General features: G+C 49.6%; 1 protein-coding gene across 1 annotated transcript in view; it reads right to left on the bottom strand.

Moving 5' to 3' along the window:
- Nucleotides 1–27,369, bottom strand: part of LOC124044351 (trafficking protein particle complex subunit 9-like) — a 393,465-nt gene that overhangs the window by 297,427 nt on the left and 68,669 nt on the right. The gene's annotated exons all lie outside the window — the stretch shown is intronic.

Below are 27,369 nucleotides of genomic sequence, written 5' to 3'. Positions count from 1 at the left end.
ATTTAAGGGTACATGTGGCCATTAAGGTCAGATCGTTTGTCAAGGGATGGGAGATGGAGAAGGAGCGAAGGAGGCAGAGAGAAAGATTTGATCTCAACAGCCATGAACATTAAAGGTCACGAGAGAGAAAATGAGATGGATTTTGGCATGGTGACATGAGCCAATCACACACAACTCTGTCAATCAGATGGCAGCGGAACAGAAATCCAGTAGAATTGGGGAATTGTGTCCTGAGGTTGAAGCCCAGGCCATTTAATGAGCAAAGCACTGTGAAGGTGTGAATTGGCGCTAGTAGACACAGCACTTATCACCTCTGTGAGTAGCCAGACATTCATCTATCTATCTACACACAGACAAACGGTACAGACGGTCCTCCATCTCTCCTGGTTCTACTAACGGCCCTGCCAACCCACAAATGGATACGGAGAAGATAGAAAACTGGGAGAAAAAGTGGCTATATAAGACAAGTGGGCAGAATTCTGAGTGAACCTACTGTAACCTAAACTGCCTTTAAAGAACTATTGTATTAGCGCTTGTTGAGGTCAGTTTTTTATTTTGATTATGTGGGTTGAATGCTGTAACACAGAATAAAACAATGAATAAAAAAAACCCAGTGACTTCTCATTACTGCTGATCACTTATTAACCATCATTTATTCACGTGACTTTCATTAAATATTTTAGCTTCTGTGTATATTATTACATTTGTTTCAAATCATCATCATTTATTCCAAATCATGTCTACAGAGCTGCTGCCAATACCGTCTGAAGAACTACAAAATAATGATTTTTGTCAAAGTAAATAAGGCTTTTATGACCGCTGAAAACCAATCAGGAATCACTTTGATCATGTGTTTTCAGTTAGAGATCCCTCACGCAGCAACAACTGTTCTCTACATCCCCCATGACACAGACCTGACTAGACGATGACACTTTGATGATGTGTGTTCAGTTAGAGATCCCTCACGCAGCAACAACTGTTCTCTACATCCCCCGTAACACAGACCTGACTAGACGATGACACTTTGATGATGTGTGTTCAGTTAGAGATCACTCACGCAGCAACAACTGTTCTCTACATCCCCCATGACACAGACCTGACTAGACGATGACACTTTGATGATGTGTGTTCAGTTAGAGATCCCTCACGCAGCAACAACTGTTCTCTACATCCCCCATGACACAGACCTGACTAGACGATGACACTTTGATGATGTGTTTTCAGTTAGAGATCCCTCACGCAGCAACAACTGTTCTCTACATCTCCGCATGACACAGACCAGACGATGAGCAAGGCACTATGGTTACTGTAGTCAATTACCAAGTTTTATGCTCTAAACTAAGTAGAATATTGGCCTGTTAAACACTACAACTCACTACTAAATCGCACGGTTCAGGCTTGATTTGATTTATCTCTAGAGAAACTGTGTAATGTGCGCATTGAACTCACGGGGGGGAGACCAAAATTGTATTCAAATCATTTGACAGACATCTGTCAATTACTTATTTAAAAAGCCATAAAATAAGCGACATTTCGGTTTATCGCTCAGCACTACTTATCAATGACTAACGTGGCTAAATAAAATACATTCACTTGAAATGCATCAATTTGTCATGCCTTGGTCTTAGTATTTTGTGTTTTCTTTAATTATTTGGTCAGGCCAGGGTGTGACATGGGTTTATGTTGTTATATTTCGTATTGGGGTTTTTGTATTATTGGGATTGCGGCTGAGTAGGGGTGTTGTATGGGCTTGGCTGCCTGAGGCGGTTCTCAATCAGAGTCAGGTGATTCTCGTTGTCTCTGATTGGGAACCGTATTTAGGTAGCCTGGTTTTGCTTTGTATTTCGTGGGTGATTGTTCCTGTCTCTGTGTAGTTTCACCAGATAGGCTGTATAGGTTTCACGTTCCGTTTGTTGTTTTTGTTTTTATGAGTTATTTCATGTATCGTTCCGTTTTCCTTCATTAAAGATCATGAGTAACAACCACTCTGCATTTCGGTCCGACTCTCTTTCTACAAACGAAGAACGACGTTACACAATTAAAAATAGCCAACTCAATTTACCAACTTCTTCGACCAAAAAACAGAAATCTTAAACTCTTTTCAAAAGCAATGCATGGACCTCTAAACATGTAGTTGAAAAAACAATTATTCACCAGAGCCTCCAGACTAGCCTATTCAACAGAGTCTCCAGACAAGCCTATTCAACAGAGCATCCAGACTAGCCTATTCAACAGAGCATCCAGACTAGCCTATTCAACAGAGTCTCCAGACTAGCCTATTCAACAGAGTCTCCAGACTAGCCTATTCAACAGAGCCTCCAGACTAGCCTATTCAACAGAGCCTCCAGACTAGCCAAGCCTATTCGACAGAGCCCCAGAGTAGCCTATTCAACAGAGCTCCAGACTAGCCAAGCCTATTCGACAGAGCCCCAGAGTAGCCTATTCAACAGAGCCTCCAGACTAGCCTATTCAACAGAGTCTCCAGACAAGCCTATTCAACAGAGCATCCAGACTAGCCTATTCAACAGAGCTCCAGACTAGCCAAGCCTATTCGACAGAGCCCCAGAGTAGCCTATTCAACAGAGCCTCCAGACAAGCCTATTCAACAGAGCCTCCAGACAAGCCTATTCAACAGAGCCTCCAGACTAGCCTATTCAACAGAGCCTCCAGACAAGCCTATTCAACAGAGCATCCAGACTAGCCTATTCAACAGAGCCTCCAGACAAGCCTATTCAACAGAGCATCCAGACTAGCCTATTCAACAGAGCTCCAGACTAGTCAAGCCTATTCAACAGTCTCCAGACAAGCCTATTCAACAGAGTCTCCAGACAAGCCTATTCAACAGAGCCTCCAGACTAGCCTATTCAACAGAGCCTCCAGACTAGCCTATTCAACAGAGCCTCCAGACTAGCCAAGCCTATTCGACAGAGCCCCAGAGTAGCCTATTCAACAGAGCTCCAGACTAGCCAAGCCTATTCGACAGAGCCCCAGAGTAGCCTATTCAACAGAGCCTCCAGACTAGCCTATTCAACAGAGCCTCCAGACTAGCCTATTCAACAGAGCCTCCAGACTAGCCTATTCAACAGAGCCTCCAGACTAGCCTATTCAACAGAGCCTCCAGACTAGCCTATTCAACAGAGCCTCCAGACTAGCCTATTCAACAGAGCCTCCAGACTAGCCTATTCAACAGAGCCTCCAGACTAGCCTATTCAACAGAGCCTCCAGACTAGCCTATTCAACAGAGCCTCCAGACTAGCCTATTCAACAGAGCCTCCAGACTAGCCTATTCAACAGAGCCTCCAGACTAGCCTATTCAACAGTCTCCAGACAAGCCTATTCAACAGAGCATCCAGACTAGCCTATTCAACAGAGCTCCAGACTAGCCAAGCCTATTCGACAGAGCCCCAGAGTAGCCTATTCAACAGAGCCTCCAGACTAGCCAAGCCTATTCGACAGAGCCCCAGAGTAGCCTATTCAACAGAGCTCCAGACTAGCCAAGCCTATTCGACAAAGCCCCCAGACTAGCCAAGCCTATTCAACAGAGCCTCCAGACTAGCCAAGCCTATTCAACAGAGCCTCCAGACTAGCCAAGCCTATTCAACAGAGCCCCCAGACTAGCCAAGCCTATTCAACAGAGCCTCCAGACTAGCCAAGCCTATTCAACAGAGCCTCCAGACTAGCCAAGCCTATTCAACAGAGCCTCCAGACTAGCCAAGCCTATTCAACAGAGCCTCCAGACTAGCCAAGCCTATTCAACAGAGCCTCCAGACTAGCCTATTCAACAGAGCCTCCAGACTAGCCTATTCAACAGAGCCTCCAGACTAGCCAAACCTATTCAACAGAGCCCCCAGACTAGCCAAACCTATTCAACAGAGCCCCCAGACTAGCCAAACCTATTCAACAGAGCCTCCAGACTAGCCAAGCCTATTCGACAGAGCCCCAGAGTAGCCTATTCAACAGAGCCTCCAGACAAGCCAAGCCTATTCAACAGAGCCTCCAGACTAGCCAAGCCTATTCAACAGAGCCTCCAGACTAGCCTATTCAACAGAGCCTCCAGACAAGCCAAACCTATTCAACAGAGCCTCCAGACAAGCCAAACCTATTCAACAGAGCCTCCAGACTAGCCAAGCCTATTCAACAGAGCCTCCAGACTAGCCAAACCTATTCAACAGAGCCCCAGAGTAGCCTATTCAACAGAGCCTCCAGACTAGCCAAGCCTATTCAACAGAGCCTCCAGACTAGCCAAACCTATTCAACAGAGCCTCCAGACTAGCCAAGCCTATTCAACAGAGCCTCCAGACTAGCCTATTCAACAGAGCCTCCAGACTAGCCTATTCTACAGAGCATCCAGACTAGCCAAACCTATTCAACAGAGCCCCCAGACTAGCCAAACCTATTCAACAGAGCCCCCAGACTAGCCAAGCCTATTCGACAGAGCCCCAGAGTAGCCTATTCAACAGAGCCTCCAGACAAGCCAAGCCTATTCAACAGAGCCTCCAGACTAGCCAAGCCTATTCAACAGAGCCTCCAGACAAGCCAAACCTATTCAACAGAGCCTCCAGACAAGCCAAACCTATTCAACAGAGCCTCCAGACAAGCCAAACCTATTCAACAGAGCCTCCAGACTAGCCAAACCTATTCAACAGAGCCTCCAGACTAGCCAAACCTATTCAACAGAGCCCCAGAGTAGCCTATTCAACAGAGCCTCCAGACTAGCCAAGCCTATTCAACAGAGTCTCCAGACTAGCCAAGCCTATTCAACAGAGCCTCCAGACTAGCCAAGCCTATTCAACAGAGCCTCCAGACTAGCCAAGCCTATTCAACAGAGCCTCCAGACTAGCCAAGCCTATTCAGAGTCTCCAGGCTAGCCAAGCCTATTCAACAGAGTCTCCAGACGAGCCAAACCTATTCAACAGAGTCTCCAGACTAGCCAAGCCTATTCAACAGAGCCTCCAGACGAGCCAAACCTATTCAACAGAGTCTCCAGACTAGCCAAGCCTATTCAACAGAGCCTCCAGACTAACCTATTCAACAGAGCCTCCAGACTAGCCAAGCCTATTCAACAGAGCCTCCAGACTAGCCAAGCCTATTCAACAGAGTCTCCAGACGAGCCAAACCTATTCAACAGAGCCTCCAGACTAGCCAAGCCTATTCAACAGAGCCTCCAGACGAGCCAAACCTATTCAACAGAGCCTCCAGACGAGCCAAACCTATTCAACAGAGTCTCCAGACGAGCCAAACCTATTCAACAGAGCCCCAGAGTAGCCTATTCAACAGAGTCTCCAGACTAGCCAAGCCTATTCAACAGAGCCCCAGAGTAGGCTATTCAACAGAGCCTCCAGACTAGCCAAGCCTATTCAACAGAGCCCCAGAGTAGCCAAACCTATTCAACAGAGCCTCCAGACTAGCCAAACCTATTCAACAGAGCCTCCAGACTAGCCTATTCAACAGAGCCTCCAGACTAGCCTATTCAACAGAGCCTCCAGACTAGCCTGTTCAACAGAGCCTCCAGACTAGCCTATTCAACAGAGCCTCCAGACTAGCCTATTCAACAGAGCCTCCAGACTAGCCAAACCTGTTCAACAGAGCCTCCAGACTAGCCTATTCAACAGAGCCTCCAGACTAGCCTATTCAACAGAGCCTCCAGACTAGCCTATTCAACAGAGCCTCCGGACTAGCCTATTCAACAGAGCCTCCAGACTAGCCTATTCAACAGAGCCTCCAGACTAGCCTATTCAACAGAGCCTCCAGACTAGCCTATTCAACAGAGCCCCCAGACTAGCCAAACCTATTCAACAGAGCCCCCAGACTAGCCAAACCTATTCAACAGAGCCCCCAGACTAGCCAAACCTATTCAACAGAGCCCCCAGACCAGCCAAGCCTATTCAACAGAGCCTCCAGACTAGCCAAACCTATTCAACAGAGCCTCCAGACTAGCCAAACCTGTTCAACAGAGCCTCCAGACTAGCCAAACCTATTCAACAGAGCCTCCAGACTAGCCAAGCCTATTCAACAGAGCCTCCAGACTAGCCAAGCCTATTCAACAGAGCCTCCAGACTAGCCAAGCCTATTCAACAGAGCCTCCAGACTAGCCAAGCCTATTCAACAGAGCCTCCAGACTAGCCAAGCCTATTCAACAGAGCCTCCAGACTAGCCAAGCCTATTCAACAGAGCCTCCAGACTAGCCAAGCCTATTCAACAGAGCCTCCAGACTAGCCTATTCAACAGAGCCTCCAGACTAGCCAAGCCTATTCAACAGAGCCTCCAGACGAGCCAAACCTATTCAACAGAGCCTCCAGACTAGCCAAACCTATTCAACAGAGTCTCCAGATGAGCCAAACCTATTCAACAGAGCCCCAGAGTAGCCTATTCAACAGAGTCTCCAGACTAGCCAAGCCTATTCAACAGAGCCCCAGAGTAGCCTATTCAACAGAGCCTCCAGACTAGCCAAGCCTATTCAACAGAGCCCCAGAGTAGCCAAACCTATTCAACAGAGCCTCCAGACTAGCCAAACCTATTCAACAGAGCCTCCAGACTAGCCTATTCAACAGAACCTCCAGACTAGCCTATTCAACAGAGCCTCCAGACTAGCCTATTCAACAGAGCCTCCAGACTAGCCTATTCAACAGAGCCTCCAGACTAGCCTATTCAACAGAGCCTCCAGACTAGCCAAGCCTATTCGACAGAGCCCCAGAGTAGCCTATTCAACAGAGCTCCAGACTAGCCAAGCCTATTCGACAGAGCCCCAGAGTAGCCTATTCAACAGAGCCTCCAGACTAGCCTATTCAACAGAGCCTCCAGACTAGCCTATTCAACAGAGCATCCAGACTAGCCTATTCAACAGAGCCTCCAGACTAGCCTATTCAACAGAGCCTCCAGACTAGCCTATTCAACAGAGCCTCCAGACTAGCCTATTCAACAGAGCCTCCAGACTAGCCTATTCAACAGAGCCTCCAGACTAGCCTATTCAACAGAGCCTCCAGACTAGCCTATTCAACAGAGCCTCCAGACTAGCCTATTCAACAGAGTCTCCAGACAAGCCTATTCAACAGAGCATCCAGACTAGCCTATTCAACAGAGCTCCAGACTAGCCAAGCCTATTCGACAGAGCCCCAGAGTAGCCTATTCAACAGAGCTCCAGACTAGCCAAGCCTATTCGACAGAGCCCCAGAGTAGCCTATTCAACAGAGCCTCCAGACTAGCCTATTCAACAGAGCCTCCAGACTAGCCAAGCCTATTCAACAGAGCCCCCAGACTAGCCAAGCCTATTCAACAGAGCCTCCAGACTAGCCAAGCCTATTCAACAGAGCCTCCAGACTAGCCTATTCAACAGAGCCTCCAGACTAGCCAAGCCTATTCAACAGAGCCTCCAGACGAGCCAAACCTATTCAACAGAGCCTCCAGACTAGCCAAACCTATTCAACAGAGTCTCCAGATGAGCCAAACCTATTCAACAGAGCCCCAGAGTAGCCTATTCAACAGAGTCTCCAGACTAGCCAAGCCTATTCAACAGAGCCCCAGAGTAGCCTATTCAACAGAGCCTCCAGACTAGCCAAGCCTATTCAACAGAGCCCCAGAGTAGCCAAACCTATTCAACAGAGCCTCCAGACTAGCCAAACCTATTCAACAGAGCCTCCAGACTAGCCTATTCAACAGAACCTCCAGACTAGCCTATTCAACAGAGCCTCCAGACTAGCCTATTCAACAGAGCCTCCAGACTAGCCTATTCAACAGAGCCTCCAGACTAGCCTATTCAACAGAGCCTCCAGACTAGCCAAGCCTATTCGACAGAGCCCCAGAGTAGCCTATTCAACAGAGCTCCAGACTAGCCAAGCCTATTCGACAGAGCCCCAGAGTAGCCTATTCAACAGAGCCTCCAGACTAGCCTATTCAACAGAGCCTCCAGACTAGCCTATTCAACAGAGCATCCAGACTAGCCTATTCAACAGAGCCTCCAGACTAGCCTATTCAACAGAGCCTCCAGACTAGCCTATTCAACAGAGCCTCCAGACTAGCCTATTCAACAGAGCCTCCAGACTAGCCTATTCAACAGAGCCTCCAGACTAGCCTATTCAACAGAGCCTCCAGACTAGCCTATTCAACAGAGCCTCCAGACTAGCCTATTCAACAGAGTCTCCAGACAAGCCTATTCAACAGAGCATCCAGACTAGCCTATTCAACAGAGCTCCAGACTAGCCAAGCCTATTCGACAGAGCCCCAGAGTAGCCTATTCAACAGAGCCTCCAGACTAGCCAAGCCTATTCGACAGAGCCCCAGAGTAGCCTATTCAACAGAGCTCCAGACTAGCCAAGCCTATTCGACAGAGCCCCAGAGTAGCCTATTCAACAGAGCCTCCAGACTAGCCTATTCAACAGAGCCTCCAGACTAGCCAAGCCTATTCAACAGAGCCCCCAGACTAGCCAAGCCTATTCAACAGAGCCTCCAGACTAGCCAAGCCTATTCAACAGAGCCTCCAGACTAGTCAAGCCTATTCAACAGAGCCCCCAGACTAGCCAAGCCTATTCAACAGAGCCTCCAGACTAGCCAAGCCTATTCAACAGAGCCTCCAGACTAGCCAAGCCTATTCAACAGAGCCTCCAGACTAGCCAAGCCTATTCAACAGAGCCTCCAGACTAGCCAAGCCTATTCAACAGAGCCTCCAGACTAGCCAAGCCTATTCAACAGAGCCTCCAGACTAGCCAAGCCTATTCAACAGAGCCTCCAGACTAGCCAAACCTATTCAACAGAGCCCCCAGACTAGCCAAACCTATTCAACAGAGCCCCCAGACTAGCCAAACCTATTCAACAGAGCCTCCAGACTAGCCAAGCCTATTCGACAGAGCCCCAGAGTAGCCTATTCAACAGAGCCTCCAGACAAGCCAAGCCTATTCAACAGAGCCTCCAGACTAGCCAAGCCTATTCAACAGAGCCTCCAGACTAGCCTATTCAACAGAGCCTCCAGACAAGCCAAGCCTATTCAACAGAGCCTCCAGACTAGCCAAGCCTATTCAACAGAGCCTCCAGACTAGCCTATTCAACAGAGCCTCCAGACTAGCCTATTCAACAGAGCCTCCAGACTAGCCAAACCTATTCAACAGAGCCCCCAGACTAGCCAAACCTATTAAACAGAGCCCCCAGACTAGCCAAACCTATTCAACAGAGCCTCCAGACTAGCCAAGCCTATTCGACAGAGCCCCAGAGTAGCCTATTCAACAGAGCCTCCAGACAAGCCAAGCCTATTCAACAGAGCCTCCAGACTAGCCAAGCCTATTCAACAGAGCCTCCAGACTAGCCTATTCAACAGAGCCTCCAGACAAGCCAAACCTATTCAACAGAGCCTCCAGACAAGCCAAACCTATTCAACAGAGCCTCTAGACTAGCCAAACCTATTCAACAGAGCCTCCAGACTAGCCAAACCTATTCAACAGAGCCCCAGAGTAGCCTATTCAACAGAGCCTCCAGACTAGCCAAGCCTATTCAACAGAGTCTCCAGACTAGCCAAGCCTATTCAACAGAGCCTCCAGACTAGCCAAACCTGTTCAACAGAGCCTCCAGACTAGCCAAGCCTATTCAGAGTCTCCAGGCTAGCCAAGCCTATTCAACAGAGTCTCCAGACGAGCCAAACCTATTCAACAGAGTCTCCAGACTAGCCAAGCCTATTCAACAGAGCCTCCAGACGAGCCAAACCTATTCAACAGAGTCTCCAGACTAGCCAAGCCTATTCAACAGAGCCTCCAGACTAACCTATTCAACAGAGCCTCCAGACTAGCCAAGCCTATTCAACAGAGCCTCCAGACTAGCCAAGCCTATTCAACAGAGTCTCCAGACGAGCCAAACCTATTCAACAGAGCCTCCAGACTAGCCAAGCCTATTCAACAGAGCCTCCAGACGAGCCAAACCTATTCAACAGAGCCTCCAGACGAGCCAAACCTATTCAACAGAGTCTCCAGACGAGCCAAACCTATTCAACAGAGCCCCAGAGTAGCCTATTCAACAGAGTCTCCAGACTAGCCAAGCCTATTCAACAGAGCCTCCAGACTAGCCAAGCCTATTCAACAGAGTCTCCAGACGAGCCAAACCTATTCAACAGAGCCTCCAGACTAGCCAAGCCTATTCAACAGAGCCTCCAGACGAGCCAAACCTATTCAACAGAGCCTCCAGACGAGCCAAACCTATTCAACAGAGTCTCCAGACGAGCCAAACCTATTCAACAGAGCCCCAGAGTAGCCTATTCAACAGAGTCTCCAGACTAGCCAAGCCTATTCAACAGAGCCCCAGAGTAGCCTATTCAACAGAGCCTCCAGACTAGCCAAGCCTATTCAACAGAGCCCCAGAGTAGCCAAACCTATTCAACAGAGCCTCCAGACTAGCCAAACCTATTCAACAGAGCCTCCAGACTAGCCTATTCAACAGAGCCTCCAGACTAGCCTATTCAACAGAGCCTCCAGACTAGCCTATTCAACAGAGCCTCCAGACTAGCCTATTCAACAGAGCCTCCAGACTAGCCAAACCTGTTCAACAGAGCCTCCAGACTAGCCAAACCTGTTCAACAGAGCCTCCAGACTAGCCTATTCAACAGAGCCTCCAGACTAGCCTATTCAACAGAGCCTCCAGACTAGCCTATTCAACAGAGCCTCCAGACTAGCCTATTCAACAGAGCCTCCAGACTAGCCTATTCAACAGAGCCTCCAGACTAGCCTATTCAACAGAGCCTCCAGACTAGCCAAACCTGTTCAACAGAGCCTCCAGACTAGCCAAACCTATTCAACAGAGCCTCCAGACTAGCCAAGCCTATTCAACAGAGCCTCCAGACTAGCCAAGCCTATTCAACAGAGCCTCCAGACTAGCCAAGCCTATTCAACAGAGCCTCCAGACTAGCCAAGCCTATTCAACAGAGCCTCCAGACCAGCCAAGCCTATTCAACAGAGCCTCCAGACTAGCCAAACCTATTCAACAGAGCCTCCAGACTAGCCAAGCCTATTCGACAGAGCCCCAGAGTAGACTATTCAACAGAGCCTCCAGACTAGCCAAGCCTATTCAACAGAGTCTCCAGACTAGCCAAGCCTATTCAACAGAGCCTCCAGACTAGCCAAACCTATTCAACAGAGCCTCCAGACTAGCCAAGCCTATTCAGAGTCTCCAGGCTAGCCAAGCCTATTCAACAGAGTCTCCAGACGAGCCAAACCTATTCAACAGAGTCTCCAGACTAGCCAAGCCTATTCAACAGAGCCTCCAGACGAGCCAAACCTATTCAACAGAGTCTCCAGACTAGCCAAGCCTATTCAACAGAGCCTCCAGACTAACCTATTCAACAGAGCCTCCAGACTAGCCAAACCTATTCAACAGAGCCTCCAGACTAGCCAAGCCTATTCAACAGAGTCTCCAGACGAGCCAAACCTATTCAACAGAGCCTCCAGACTAGCCAAGCCTATTCAACAGAGCCTCCAGACTAACCTATTCAACAGAGCCTCCAGACGAGCCAAACCTATTCAACAGAGTCTCCAGACGAGCCAAACCTATTCAACAGAGCCCCAGAGTAGCCTACTCAACAGTCTCCAGACTAGCCAAGCCTATTCAACAGAGCTCCAGAGTAGCCTATTCAACAGAGCCTCCAGACTAGCCAAGCCTATTCAACAGAGCCCCAGAGTAGCCTATTCAACAGAGCCTCCAGACTAGCCAAACCTATTCAACAGAGCCTCCAGACTAGCCAAACCTATTCAACAGAGCCTCCAGACTAGCCAAACCTATTCAACAGAGCCTCCAGACTAGCCTATTCAACAGAGCCTCCAGACTAGCCTATTCAACAGAGCCTCCAGACTAGCCTATTCAACAGAGCCTCCAGACTAGCCTATTCAACAGAGCCTCCAGACTAGCCTATTCAACAGAGCCTCCAGACTAGCCAAACCTGTTCAACAGAGCCTCCAGACTAGCCTATTCAACAGAGCCTCCAGACTAGCCTATTCAACAGAGCCTCCAGACTAGCCTATTCAACAGAGCCTCCAGACTAGCCTATTCAACAGAGCCTCCAGACTAGCCAAGCCTATTCAACAGAGCCTCCAGACCAGCCAAGCCTATTCAACAGAGCCTCCAGACTAGCCAAACCTATTCAACAGAGCCTCCAGACTAGCCAAGCCTATTCGACAGAGCCCCAGAGTAGACTATTCAACAGAGCCTCCAGACTAGCCAAGCCTATTCAACAGAGTCTCCAGACTAGCCAAGCCTATTCAACAGAGCCTCCAGACTAGCCAAACCTATTCAACAGAGCCTCCAGACTAGCCAAGCCTATTCAGAGTCTCCAGGCTAGCCAAGCCTATTCAACAGAGTCTCCAGACGAGCCAAACCTATTCAACAGAGTCTCCAGACAGAGCCAAGCCTATTCAACAGAGCCTCCAGACGAGCCAAACCTATTCAACAGAGTCTCCAGACTAGCCAAGCCTATTCAACAGAGCCTCCAGACTAACCTATTCAACAGAGCCTCCAGACTAGCCAAACCTATTCAACAGAGCCTCCAGACTAGCCAAGCCTATTCAACAGAGTCTCCAGACGAGCCAAACCTATTCAACAGAGCCTCCAGACTAGCCAAGCCTATTCAACAGAGCCTCCAGACGAGCCAAACCTATTCAACAGAGCCTCCAGACGAGCCAAACCTATTCAACAGAGTCTCCAGACGAGCCAAACCTATTCAACAGAGCCCCAGAGTAGCCTATTCAACAGAGCCTCCAGACTAGCCAAGCCTATTCAACAGAGCCTCCAGACTAGCCAAGCCTATTCAACAGAGCCTCCAGACTAGCCAAGCCTATTCAACAGAGCCTCCAGACCAGCCAAGCCTATTCAACAGAGCCTCCAGACTAGCCAAACCTATTCAACAGAGCCTCCAGACTAGCCAGCCTATTCGACAGAGCCAAGCCTATTCAACAGAGCCTCCAGACTAGCCAAGCCTATTCAACAGAGTCTCCAGACTAGCCAAGCCTATTCAACAGAGCCTCCAGACTAGCCAAACCTATTCAACAGAGCCTCCAGACTAGCCAAGCCTATTCAGAGTCTCCAGGCTAGCCAAGCCTATTCAACAGAGTCTCCAGACGAGCCAAACCTATTCAACAGAGCCTCCAGACTAGCCAAGCCTATTCAACAGAGCCTCCAGAGAGCCAAACCTATTCAACAGAGTCTCCAGACTAGCCAAGCCTATTCAACAGAGCCTCCAGACTAACCTATTCAACAGAGCCTCCAGACTAGCCAAACCTATTCAACAGAGCCTCCAGACTAGCCAAGCCTATTCAACAGAGTCTCCAGACGAGCCAAACCTATTCAACAGAGCCTCCAGACTAGCCAAGCCTATTCAACAGAGCCTCCCAGCCAAACCTATTCAACAGAGCCTCCAGACTAGCCAAACCTATTCAACAGAGTCTCCAGACGAGCCAAACCTATTCAACAGAGCCCCAGAGTAGCCTACTCAACAGTCTCCAGACTAGCCAAGCCTATTCAACAGAGCTCCAGAGTAGCCTATTCAACAGAGCCTCCAGACTAGCCAAGCCTATTCAACAGAGCCCCAGAGTAGCCTATTCAACAGAGCCTCCAGACTAGCCAAACCTATTCAACAGAGCCTCCAGACTAGCCAAACCTATTCAACAGAGCCTCCAGACTAGCCAAACCTATTCAACAGAGCCTCCAGACTAGCCTATTCAACAGAGCCTCCAGACTAGCCTATTCAACAGAGCCTCCAGACTAGCCTATTCAACAGAGCCTCCAGACTAGCCTATTCAACAGAGCCTCCAGACTAGCCAAACCTGTTCAACAGAGCCTCCAGAGCCTATTCAACAGAGCCTCCAGACTAGCCTATTCAACAGAGCCTCCAGACAGCCTATTCAACAGAGCCTCCAGACTAGCCTATTCAACAGAGCCTCCAGACTAGCCAAGCCTATTCAACAGAGCCTCCAGACCAGCCAAGCCTATTCAACAGAGCCTCCAGACTAGCCAAACCTATTCAACAGAGCCTCCAGACTAGCCAAGCCTATTCGACAGAGCCCCAGAGTAGACTATTCAACAGAGCCTCCAGACTAGCCAAGCCTATTCAACAGAGTCTCCAGACTAGCCAAGCCTATTCAACAGAGCCTCCAGACTAGCCAAACCTATTCAACAGAGCCTCCAGACTAGCCAAGCCTATTCAGAGTCTCCAGGCTAGCCAAGCCTATTCAACAGAGTCTCCAGACGAGCCAAACCTATTCAACAGAGTCTCCAGACTAGCCAAGCCTATTCAACAGAGCCTCCAGACGAGCCAAACCTATTCAACAGAGTCTCCAGACTAGCCAAGCCTATTCAACAGAGCCTCCAGACTAACCTATTCAACAGAGCCTCCAGACTAGCCAAACCTATTCAACAGAGCCTCCAGACTAGCCAAGCCTATTCAACAGAGTCTCCAGACGAGCCAAACCTATTCAACAGAGCCTCCAGACTAGCCAAGCCTATTCAACAGAGCCTCCAGACGAGCCAAACCTATTCAACAGAGCCTCCAGACGAGCCAAACCTATTCAACAGAGCCCCAGAGTAGCCTATTCAACAGAGTCTCCAGACTAGCCAAGCCTATTCAACAGAGCCCCAGAGTAGCCTATTCAACAGAGCCTCCAGACTAGCCAAGCCTATTCAACAGAGCCCCAGAGTAGCCAAACCTATTCAACAGAGCCTCCAGACTAGCCAAACCTATTCAACAGAGCCTCCAGACTAGCCTATTCAACAGAGCCTCCAGACTAGCCTATTCAACAGAGCCTCCAGACTAGCCTATTCAACAGAGCCTCCAGACTAGCCTATTCAACAGAGCCTCCAGACTAGCCTATTCAACAGAGCCTCCAGACTAGCCAAACCTGTTCAACAGAGCCTCCAGACTAGCCTATTCAACAGAGCCTCCAGACTAGCCTATTCAACAGAGCCTCCAGACTAGCCTATTCAACAGAGCCTCCAGACTAGCCTATTCAACAGAGCCTCCAGACTAGCCTATTCAACAGAGCCTCCAGACTAGCCTATTCAACAGAGCCTCCAGACTAGCCAAACCTGTTCAACAGAGCCTCCAGACTAGCCAAACCTATTCAACAGAGCCTCCAGACTAGCCAAGCCTATTCAACAGAGCCTCCAGACTAGCCAAGCCTATTCAACAGAGCCTCCAGACTAGCCAAGCCTATTCAACAGAGCCTCCAGACTAGCCAAGCCTATTCAACAGAGCCTCCAGACCAGCCAAGCCTATTCAACAGAGCCTCCAGACTAGCCAAACCTATTCAACAGAGCCTCCAGACTAGCCAAGCCTATTCAACAGAGCCCCAGAGTAGACTATTCAACAGAGCCTCCAGACTAGCCAAGCCTATTCAACAGAGTCTCCAGACTAGCCAAGCCTATTCAACAGAGCCTCCAGACTAGCCAAACCTATTCAACAGAGCCTCCAGACTAGCCAAGCCTATTCAGAGTCTCCAGGCTAGCCAAGCCTATTCAACAGAGTCTCCAGACGAGCCAAACCTATTCAACAGAGTCTCCAGACTAGCCAAGCCTATTCAACAGAGCCTCCAGACGAGCCAAACCTATTCAACAGAGTCTCCAGACTAGCCAAGCCTATTCAACAGAGCCTCCAGACTAACCTATTCAACAGAGTCTCCAGACGAGCCAAACCTATTCAACAGAGTCTCCAGACTAGCCAAGCCTATTCAACAGAGCCTCCAGACGAGCCAAACCTATTCAACAGAGCCTCCCAGAGCCTATTCAACAGAGCCAGACTAACCTATTCAACAGAGCCTCCAGACTAGCCAAACCTATTCAACAGAGCCTCCAGACGAGCCAAACCTATTCAACAGAGCCTACTCAACAGTCTCCAGACTAGCCAAGCCTATTCAACAGAGCTCCAGAGTAGCCTATTCAACAGCCAAGCCTATTCAACAGAGCCCCAGAGTAGCCTATTCAACAGAGCCTCCAGACTAGCCAAACCTATTCAACAGAGCCTCCAGACTAGCCTATTCAACAGAGCCTCCAGACTAGCCTATTCAACAGAGCCTCCAGACTAGCCAAGCCTATTCAACAGAGCCCCAGAGTAGCCAAACCTATTCAACAGAGCCTCCAGACTAGCCAAACCTATTCAACAGAGCCTCCAGACTAGCCTATTCAACAGAACCTCCAGACTAGCCTATTCAACAGAGCCTCCAGACTAGCCTATTCAACAGAGCCTCCAGACTAGCCTATTCAACAGAGCCTCCAGACTAGCCTATTCAACAGAGCCTCCAGACTAGCCAAGCCTATTCGACAGAGCCCCAGAGTAGCCTATTCAACAGAGCTCCAGACTAGCCAAGCCTATTCGACAGAGCCCCAGAGTAGCCTATTCAACAGAGCCTCCAGACTAGCCTATTCAACAGAGCATCCAGACTAGCCTATTCAACAGAGCCTCCAGACTAGCCTATTCAACAGAGCCTCCAGACTAGCCTATTCAACAGAGCCTCCAGACTAGCCTATTCAACAGAGCCTCCAGACTAGCCTATTCAACAGAGCCTCCAGACTAGCCTATTCAACAGAGCCTCCAGACTAGCCTATTCAACAGAGCCTCCAGACTAGCCTATTCAACAGAGCCTCCAGACTAGCCTATTCAACAGAGTCTCCAGACAGCCTATTCAACAGAGCATCCAGACTAGCCTATTCAACAGAGCTCCAGACTAGCCAAGCCTATTCGACAGAGCCCCAGAGTAGCCTATTCAACAGAGCCTCCAGACTAGCCAAGCCTATTCGACAGAGCCCCAGAGTAGCCTATTCAACAGAGCTCCAGACTAGCCAAGCCTATTCGACAGAGCCCCAGAGTAGCCTATTCAACAGAGCCTCCAGACTAGCCTATTCAACAGAGCCTCCAGACTAGCCAAGCCTATTCAACAGAGCCCCCAGACTAGCCAAGCCTATTCAACAGAGCCTCCAGACTAGCCAAGCCTATTCAACAGAGCCTCCAGACTAGCCTATTCAACAGAGCCTCCAGACTAGCCAAGCCTATTCAACAGAGCCTCCAGACGAGCCAAACCTATTCAACAGAGCCTCCAGACTAGCCAAACCTATTCAACAGAGTCTCCAGATGAGCCAAACCTATTCAACAGAGCCCCAGAGTAGCCTATTCAACAGAGTCTCCAGACTAGCCAAGCCTATTCAACAGAGCCCCAGAGTAGCCTATTCAACAGAGCCTCCAGACTAGCCAAGCCTATTCAACAGAGCCCCAGAGTAGCCAAACCTATTCAACAGAGCCTCCAGACTAGCCAAACCTATTCAACAGAGCCTCCAGACTAGCCTATTCAACAGAACCTCCAGACTAGCCTATTCAACAGAGCCTCCAGACTAGCCTATTCAACAGAGCCCCAGAGTAGCCTATTCAACAGAGCCTCCAGACTAGCCAAGCCTATTCAACAGAGCCCCAGAGTAGCCAAACCTATTCAACAGAGCCTCCAGAAGCCAAACCTATTCAACAGAGCCTCCAGACTAGCCTATTCAACAGAGCCTCCAGACTAGCCTATTCAACAGAGCCTCCAGACTAGCCTATTCAACAGAGCCTCCAGACTAGCCTATTCAACAGAGCCTCCAGACTAGCCTATTCAACAGAGCCTCCAGACTAGCCAAGCCTATTCGACAGAGCCCCAGAGAGCCTATTCAACAGAGCTCCAGACTAGCCAAGCCTATTCAGAGCCCCAGAGCCTCAACAGAGCCTCCAGACTAGCCTATTCAACAGAGCATCCAGACTAGCCTATTCAACAGAGCCTCCAGACTAGCCTATTCAACAGAGCCTCCAGACTAGCCTATTCAACAGAGCCTCCAGACTAGCCTATTCAACAGAGCCTCCAGACTAGCCTATTCAACAGAGCCTCCAGACTAGCCTATTCAACAGAGCCTCCAGACTAGCCTATTCAACAGAGCCTCCAGACTAGCCTATTCAACAGAGCCTCCAGACTAGCCTATTCAACAGAGTCTCCAGACAAGCCTATTCAACAGAGCATCCAGACTAGCCTATTCAACAGAGCTCCAGACTAGCCAAGCCTATTCGACAGAGCCCCAGAGTAGCCTATTCAACAGAGCCTCCAGACTAGCCAAGCCTATTCAACAGAGCCCCAGAGTAGCCTATTCAACAGAGCTCCAGACTAGCCAAGCCTATTCAACAGAGCCCCAGAGTAGCCTATTCAACAGAGCCTCCAGAAGCCTATTCAACAGAGCCTCCAGACTAGCCAAGCCTATTCAACAGAGCCCCCAGACTAGCCAAGCCTATTCAACAGAGCCTCCAGACTAGCCAAGCCTATTCAACAGAGCCTCCAGATAGCCTATTCAACAGAGCCTCCAGACTAGCCAAGCCTATTCAACAGAGCCTCCAGACTAGCCAAACCTATTCAACAGAGCCTCCAGACTAGCCAAACCTATTCAACAGAGCCTCCAGACTGAGCCAAACCTATTCAACAGAGCCCCAGAGTAGCCTATTCAACAGAGTCTCCAGACTAGCCAAGCCTATTCAACAGAGCCCCAGAGTAGCCTATTCAACAGAGCCTCCAGACTAGCCAAGCCTATTCAACAGAGCCCCAGAGTAGCCAAACCTATTCAACAGAGCCTCCAGACTAGCCAAACCTATTCAACAGAGCCTCCAGACTAGCCTATTCAACAGCCAAAGCCTATTCAACAGAGCCTCCAGACAAGCCTATTCAACAGAGCCTCCAGACTAGCCTATTCAACAGAGCCTCCAGACTAGCCTATTCAACAGAGCCTCCAGACTAGCCAAGCCTATTCAACAGAGAGCCTATTCAACAGAGCTCCAGACTAGCCAAGCCTATTCAACAGAGCCCCAGAGTAGCCTATTCAACAGAGCCTCCAGACTAGCCTATTCAACAGAGCCTCCAGACTAGCCTATTCAACAGAGCATCCAGACTAGCCTATTCAACAGAGCCTCCAGACTAGCCTATTCAACAGAGCCTCCAGACTAGCCTATTCAACAGAGCCTCCAGACTAGCCTGTTCAACAGAGCCTCCAGACTAGCCTATTCAACAGAGCCTCCAGACTAGCCTATTCAACAGAGCCTCCAGACAAGCCAAACCTATTCAACAGAGCCTCCAGACAAGCCAAACCTATTCAACAGAGCCTCTAGACTAGCCAAACCTATTCAACAGAGCCTCCAGACTAGCCAAACCTATTCAACAGAGCCCCAGAGTAGCCTATTCAACAGAGCCTCCAGACTAGCCAAGCCTATTCAACAGAGTCTCCAGACTAGCCAAGCCTATTCAACAGAGCCTCCAGACTAGCCAAACCTGTTCAACAGAGCCTCCAGACTAGCCAAGCCTATTCAGAGTCTCCAGGCTAGCCAAGCCTATTCAACAGAGTCTCCAGACGAGCCAAACCTATTCAACAGAGTCTCCAGACTAGCCAAGCCTATTCAACAGAGCCTCCAGACGAGCCAAACCTATTCAACAGAGTCTCCAGACTAGCCAAGCCTATTCAACAGAGCCTCCAGACTAACCTATTCAACAGAGCCTCCAGACTAGCCAAGCCTATTCAACAGAGCCTCCAGACTAGCCAAGCCTATTCAACAGAGTCTCCAGACGAGCCAAACCTATTCAACAGAGCCTCCAGACTAGCCAAGCCTATTCAACAGAGCCTCCAGACGAGCCAAACCTATTCAACAGAGCCTCCAGAGCCAAACCTATTCAACAGAGTCTCCAGACGAGCCAAACCTATTCAACAGAGCCTCCAGAGTAGCCTATTCAACAGAGTCTCCAGACTAGCCAAGCCTATTCAACAGAGCCTCCAGACTAGCCAAGCCTATTCAACAGAGTCTCCAGACGAGCCAAACCTATTCAACAGAGCCTCCAGACTAGCCAAGCCTATTCAACAGAGCCTCCAGAGAGCCAAACCTATTCAACAGAGCCTCCAGACGAGCCAAACCTATTCAACAGAGTCTCCAGACGAGCCAAACCTATTCAACAGAGCCCCAGAGTAGCCTATTCAACAGAGTCTCCAGACCGCCAAGCCTATTCAACAGAGCCCCAGAGTAGCCTATTCAACAGAGCCTCCAGACTAGCCAAGCCTATTCAACAGAGCCCCAGAGTAGCCAAACCTATTCAACAGAGCCTCCAGACTAGCCAAACCTATTCAACAGAGCCTCCAGACTAGCCTATTCAACAGAGCCTCCAGACTAGCCTATTCAACAGAGCCTCCAGACTAGCCTATTCAACAGAGCCTCCAGACTAGCCTATTCAACAGAGCCTCCAGACTAGCCAAACCTGTTCAACAGAGCCTCCAGACTAGCCAAACCTGTTCAACAGAGCCTCCAGACTAGCCTATTCAACAGAGCCTCCAGACTAGCCTATTCAACAGAGCCTCCAGACTAGCCTATTCAACAGAGCCTCCAGACTAGCCTATTCAACAGAGCCTCCAGACTAGCCTATTCAACAGAGCCTCCAGACTAGCCTATTCAACAGAGCCTCCAGACTAGCCAAACCTGTTCAACAGAGCCTCCAGACTAGCCAAACCTATTCAACAGAGCCTCCAGACTAGCCAAGCCTATTCAACAGAGCCTCCAGACTAGCCAAGCCTATTCAACAGAGCCTCCAGACTAGCCAAGCCTATTCAACAGAGCCTCCAGACTAGCCAAGCCTATTCAACAGAGCCTCCAGACCAGCCAAGCCTATTCAACAGAGCCTCCAGACTAGCCAAACCTATTCAACAGAGCCTCCAGACTAGCCAAGCCTATTCGACAGAGCCCCAGAGTAGACTATTCAACAGAGCCTCCAGACTAGCCAAGCCTATTCAACAGAGTCTCCAGACTAGCCAAGCCTATTCAACAGAGCCTCCAGACTAGCCAAACCTATTCAACAGAGCCTCCAGACTAGCCAAGCCTATTCAGAGTCTCCAGGCTAGCCAAGCCTATTCAACAGAGTCTCCAGACGAGCCAAACCTATTCAACAGAGTCTCCAGACTAGCCAAGCCTATTCAACAGAGCCTCCAGACGAGCCAAACCTATTCAACAGAGTCTCCAGACTAGCCAAGCCTATTCAACAGAGCCTCCAGACTAACCTATTCAACAGAGCCTCCAGACTAGCCAAACCTATTCAACAGAGCCTCCAGACTAGCCAAGCCTATTCAACAGAGTCTCCAGACGAGCCAAACCTATTCAACAGAGCCTCCAGACTAGCCAAGCCTATTCAACAGAGCCTCCAGACGAGCCAAACCTATTCAACAGAGCCTCCAGACGAGCCAAACCTATTCAACAGAGTCTCCAGACGAGCCAAACCTATTCAACAGAGCCCCAGAGTAGCCTACTCAACAGTCTCCAGACTAGCCAAGCCTATTCAACAGAGCTCCAGAGTAGCCTATTCAACAGAGCCTCCAGACTAGCCAAGCCTATTCAACAGAGCCCCAGAGAGCCTATTCAACAGAGCCTCCAGACTAGCCAAACCTATTCAACAGAGCCTCCAGACTAGCCAAACCTATTCAACAGAGCCTCCAGACTAGCCAAACCTATTCAACAGAGCCTCCAGACTAGCCTATTCAACAGAGCCTCCAGACTAGCCTATTCAACAGAGCCTCCAGACTAGCCTATTCAACAGAGCCTCCAGACTAGCCTATTCAACAGAGCCTCCAGACTAGCCTATTCAACAGAGCCTCCAGACTAGCCAAACCTGTTCAACAGAGCCTCCAGACTAGCCTATTCAACAGAGCCTCCAGACTAGCCTATTCAACAGAGCCTCCAGACTAGCCTATTCAACAGAGCCTCCAGACTAGCCTATTCAACAGAGCCTCCAGACTAGCCAAGCCTATTCAACAGAGCCTCCAGACCAGCCAAGCCTATTCAACAGAGCCTCCAGACTAGCCAAACCTATTCAACAGAGCCTCCAGACTAGCCAAGCCTATTCGACAAAGCCCCAGAGTAGACTATTCAACAGAGCCTCCAGACTAGCCAAGCCTATTCAACAGAGCCTCCAGACTAGCCAAGCCTATTCAACAGAGCCTCCAGACTAGCCAAACCTATTCAACAGAGCCTCCAGACTAGCCAAGCCTATTCAACAGAGCCTCCAGACTAGCCAAGCCTATTCAACAGAGCCTCCAGACGAGCCAAACCTATTCAACAGAGTCTCCAGACTAGCCAAGCCTATTCAACAGAGCCTCCAGACGAGCCAAACCTATTCAACAGAGTCTCCAGACTAGCCAAGCCTATTCAACAGAGCTCCAGACTAACCTATTCCAGAGCCTCCAGACTAGCCAAACCTATTCAACAGAGCCTCCAGAGCCAAGCCTATTCAACAGAGTCTCCAGACGAGCCAAGCCTATTCAACAGAGCCTCCAGACTAGCCAAGCCTATTCAACAGAGCCTCCAGACTAGCCAAACCTATTCAACAGAGCCTCCAGACGAGCCAAACCTATTCAACAGAGTCTCCAGACGAGCCAAACCTATTCAACAGAGCCCCAGAGTAGCCTATTCAACAGAGCCTCCAGACTAGCCAAGCCTATTCAACAGAGCCTCCAGACTAGCCAAGCCTATTCAACAGAGCCTCCAGACTAGCCAAGCCTATTCAACAGAGCCTCCAGACCAGCCAAGCCTATTCAACAGAGCCTCCAGACTAGCCAAACCTATTCAACAGAGCCTCCAGACTAGCCAAGCCTATTCGACAGAGCCCCAGAGTAGACTATTCAACAGAGCCTCCAGACTAGCCAAGCCTATTCAACAGAGTCTCCAGACTAGCCAAGCCTATTCAACAGAGCCTCCAGACTAGCCAAACCTATTCAACAGAGCCTCCAGACTAGCCAAGCCTATTCAGAGTCTCCAGGCTAAAGCCTATTCAACAGAGTCTCCAGACGAGCCAAACCTATTCAACAGAGTCTCCAGACTAGCCAAGCCTATTCAACAGAGCCTCCAGACTAGCCAAACCTATTCAACAGAGTCTCCAGACTAGCCAAGCCTATTCAACAGAGCCTCCAGACTAACCTATTCAACAGAGCCTCCAGACTAGCCAAACCTATTCAACAGAGCCTCCAGACTAGCCAAGCCTATTCAACAGAGTCTCCAGACAGCCAAACCTATTCAACAGAGCCTCCAGACTAGCCAAGCCTATTCAACAGAGCCTCCAGACTAGCCAAACCTATTCAACAGAGCCTCCAGACAGCCAAACCTATTCAACAGAGTCTCCAGACTAGCCAAACCTATTCAACAGAGCCCCAGAGTAGCCTACTCAACAGTCTCCAGACAGAGCCTATTCAACAGAGCTCCAGAGTAGCCTATTCAACAGAGCCTCCAGACTAGCCAAGCCTATTCAACAGAGCCCCAGAGTAGCCTATTCAACAGAGCCTCCAGACTAGCCAAACCTATTCAACAGAGCCTCCAGACTAGCCAAACCTATTCAACAGAGCCTCCAGACTAGCCAAACCTATTCAACAGAGCCTCCAGACTAGCCTATTCAACAGAGCCTCCAGACTAGCCTATTCAACAGAGCCTCCAGACTAGCCTATTCAACAGAGCCTCCAGACTAGCCTATTCAACAGAGCCTCCAGACTAGCCAAACCTGTTCAACAGAGCCTCCAGACTAGCCTATTCAACAGAGCCTCCAGACTAGCCTATTCAACAGAGCCTCCAGACTAGCCTATTCAACAGAGCCTCCAGACTAGCCTATTCAACAGAGCCTCCAGACTAGCCAAGCCTATTCAACAGAGCCTCCAGACCAGCCAAGCCTATTCAACAGAGCCTCCAGACTAGCCAAACCTATTCAACAGAGCCTCCAGACTAGCCAAGCCTATTCAACAGAGCCCCAGAGTAGACTATTCAACAGAGCCTCCAGACTAGCCAAGCCTATTCAACAGAGTCTCCAGACTAGCCAAGCCTATTCAACAGAGCCTCCAGACTAGCCAAACCTATTCAACAGAGCCTCCAGACTAGCCAAGCCTATTCAGAGTCTCCAGGCTAGCCAAGCCTATTCAACAGAGTCTCCAGACGAGCCAAACCTATTCAACAGAGTCTCCAGACTAGCCAAGCCTATTCAACAGAGCCTCCAGACGAGCCAAACCTATTCAACAGAGTCTCCAGACTAGCCAAGCCTATTCAACAGAGCCTCCAGACTAACCTATTCAACAGAGCCTCCAGACTAGCCAAACCTATTCAACAGAGCCTCCAGACTAGCCAAGCCTATTCAACAGAGTCTCCAGACGAGCCAAACCTATTCAACAGAGCCTCCAGACTAGCCAAGCCTATTCAACAGAGCCTCCAGACGAGCCAAACCTATTCAACAGAGCCTCCAGACTAGCCAAACCTATTCAACAGAGTCTCCAGACTAGCCAAGCCTATTCAACAGAGCCCCAGAAGCCTATTCAACAGAGCCTCCAGACTAGCCAAGCCTATTCAACAGAGCCCCAGAGTAGCCAAACCTATTCAACAGAGCCTCCAGACTAGCCAAACCTATTCAACAGAGCCTCCAGACTAGCCTATTCAACAGAGCCTCCAGACTAGCCTATTCAACAGAGCCTCCAGACTAGCCTATTCAACAGAGCCTCCAGAAGCCTATTCAAGCCTCCAGAGCCTATTCAACAGAGCCTCCAGACTAGCCAAGCCTATTCAACAGAGCCTCCAGAGCCTATTCAACAGAGCCTCCAGACTAGCCTATTCAACAGAGCCTCCAGACTAGCCTATTCAACAGAGCCTCCAGACTAGCCAAGCCTATTCAACAGAGCCTCCAGACTAGCCTATTCAACAGAGCCTCCAGACTAGCCAAACCTATTCAACAGAGCCTCCAGACTAGCCAAACCTATTCAACAGAGCCTCCAGACTAGCCAAGCCTATTCAACAGAGCCTCCAGACTAGCCAAGCCTATTCAACAGAGCCTCCAGACTAGCCAAGCCTATTCAACAGAGCCTCCAGACTAGCCAAGCCTATTCAACAGAGCCTCCAGAGCCAAGCCTATTCAACAGAGCCTCCAGACTAGCCAAACCTATTCAACAGAGCCTCCAGACTAGCCAAGCCTATTCAACAGAGCCTCCAGACTAGCCAATTCAACAGAGCCTCCAGACTAGCCAAACCTATTCAACAGAGCCTCCAGACTAGCCAAGCCTATTCAACAGAGCCTCCAGACTAGCCAAGCCTATTCAACAGAGCCTCCAGACTAGCCAAGCCTATTCAACAGAGCCTCCAGACTAGCCAAACCTATTCAACAGAGCCTCCAGACTAGCCAAACCTATTCAACAGAGCCTCCAGACTATTCAACAGAGCCCCAGAGTAGCCTATTCAACAGAGCCTCCAGACTAGCCAAGCCTATTCAACAGAGCCTCCAGACTAGCCAAGCCTATTCAACAGAGCCTCCAGACTAGCCAAGCCTATTCAACAGAGCCTCCAGACCAGCCAAGCCTATTCAACAGAGCCTCCAGACTAGCCAAACCTATTCAACAGAGCCTCCAGACTAGCCAAGCCTATTCGACAGAGCCCCAGAGTAGACTATTCAACAGAGCCTCCAGACTAGCCAAGCCTATTCAACAGAGTCTCCAGACTAGCCAAGCCTATTCAACAGAGCCTCCAGACTAGCCAAACCTATTCAACAGAGCCTCCAGACTAGCCAAGCCTATTCAGAGTCTCCAGGCAGCCAAGCCTATTCAACAGAGTCTCCAGACGAGCCAAACCTATTCAACAGAGTCTCCAGACTAGCCAAGCCTATTCAACAGAGCCTCCAGACGAGCCAAACCTATTCAACAGAGTCTCCAGACTAGCCAAGCCTATTCAACAGAGCCTCCAGACTAACCTATTCAACAGAGCCTCCAGACTAGCCAAACCTATTCAACAGAGCCTCCAGACTAGCCAAGCCTATTCAACAGAGTCTCCAGACGAGCCAAACCTATTCAACAGAGCCTCCAGACTAGCCAAGCCTATTCAACAGAGCCTCCAGACGAGCCAAACCTATTCAACAGAGCCTCCAGACGAGCCAAACCTATTCAACAGAGTCTCCAGACGAGCCAAACCTATTCAACAGAGCCCCAGAGTAGCCTACTCAACAGTCTCCAGACTAGCCAAGCCTATTCAACAGAGCTCCAGAGTAGCCTATTCAACAGAGCCTCCAGACTAGCCAAGCCTATTCAACAGAGCCCCAGAGTAGCCTATTCAACAGAGCCTCCAGACTAGCCAAACCTATTCAACAGAGCCTCCAGACTAGCCAAACCTATTCAACAGAGCCTCCAGACTAGCCAAACCTATTCAACAGAGCCTCCAGACTAGCCTATTCAACAGAGCCTCCAGACTAGCCTATTCAACAGAGCCTCCAGACTATTAGCCAAAGCCTATTCAACAGAGCCTCCAGACTAGCCAAACCTGTTCAACAGAGCCTCCAGACTAGCCTATTCAACAGAGCCTCCAGACTAGCCTATTCAACAGAGCCTCCAGACTAGCCTATTCAACAGAGCCTCCAGACTAGCCTATTCAACAGAGCCTCCAGACTCAACAGAGCCAAGCCTATTCAACAGAGCCTCCAGACCAGCCAAGCCTATTCAACAGAGCCTCCAGACTAGCCAAACCTATTCAACAGAGCCTCCAGACTAGCCAAGCCTATTCGACAGAGCCCCAGAGAGACTATTCAACAGAGCCTCCAGACTAGCCAAGCCTATTCAACAGAGTCTCCAGACTAGCCAAGCCTATTCAACAGAGCCTCCAGACTAGCCAAACCTATTCAACAGAGCCTCCAGACTAGCCAAGCCCAGAGTCTCCAGGCTAGCCAAGCCTATTCAACAGAGTCTCCAGACGAGCCAAACCTATTCAACAGAGTCTCCAGACTAGCCAAGCCTATTCAACAGAGCCTCCAGACGAGCCAAACCTATTCAACAGAGTCTCCAGACTAGCCAAGCCTATTCAACAGAGCCTCCAGACTAACCTATTCAACAGAGCCTCCAGACTAGCCAAACCTATTCAACAGAGCCTCCAGACTAGCCAAGCCTATTCAACAGAGTCTCCAGACGAGCCAAACCTATTCAACAGAGCCTCCAGACTAGCCAAGCCTATTCAACAGAGCCTCCAGACGAGCCAAACCTATTCAACAGAGCCTCCAGACGAGCCAAACCTATTCAACAGAGCCCCAGAGTAGCCTATTCAACAGAGTCTCCAGACTAGCCAAGCCTATTCAACAGAGCCCCAGAGTAGCCTATTCAACAGAGCCTCCAGACTAGCCAAGCCTATTCAACAGAGCCCCAGAGTAGCCAAACCTATTCAACAGAGCCTCCAGACTAGCCAAACCTATTCAACAGAGCCTCCAGACTAGCCTATTCAACAGAGCCTCCAGACTAGCCTATTCAACAGAGCCTCCAGACTAGCCTATTCAACAGAGCCTCCAGACTAGCCTATTCAACAGAGCCTCCAGACTAGCCTATTCAACAGAGCCT

Source organism: Oncorhynchus gorbuscha, linkage group LG09 (assembly GCF_021184085.1).
Source record: "Oncorhynchus gorbuscha isolate QuinsamMale2020 ecotype Even-year linkage group LG09, OgorEven_v1.0, whole genome shotgun sequence".
NCBI lineage: Eukaryota > Metazoa > Chordata > Actinopteri > Salmoniformes > Salmonidae > Oncorhynchus > Oncorhynchus gorbuscha.
This window is presented reverse-complemented; position numbering and strand designations above follow the sequence as displayed.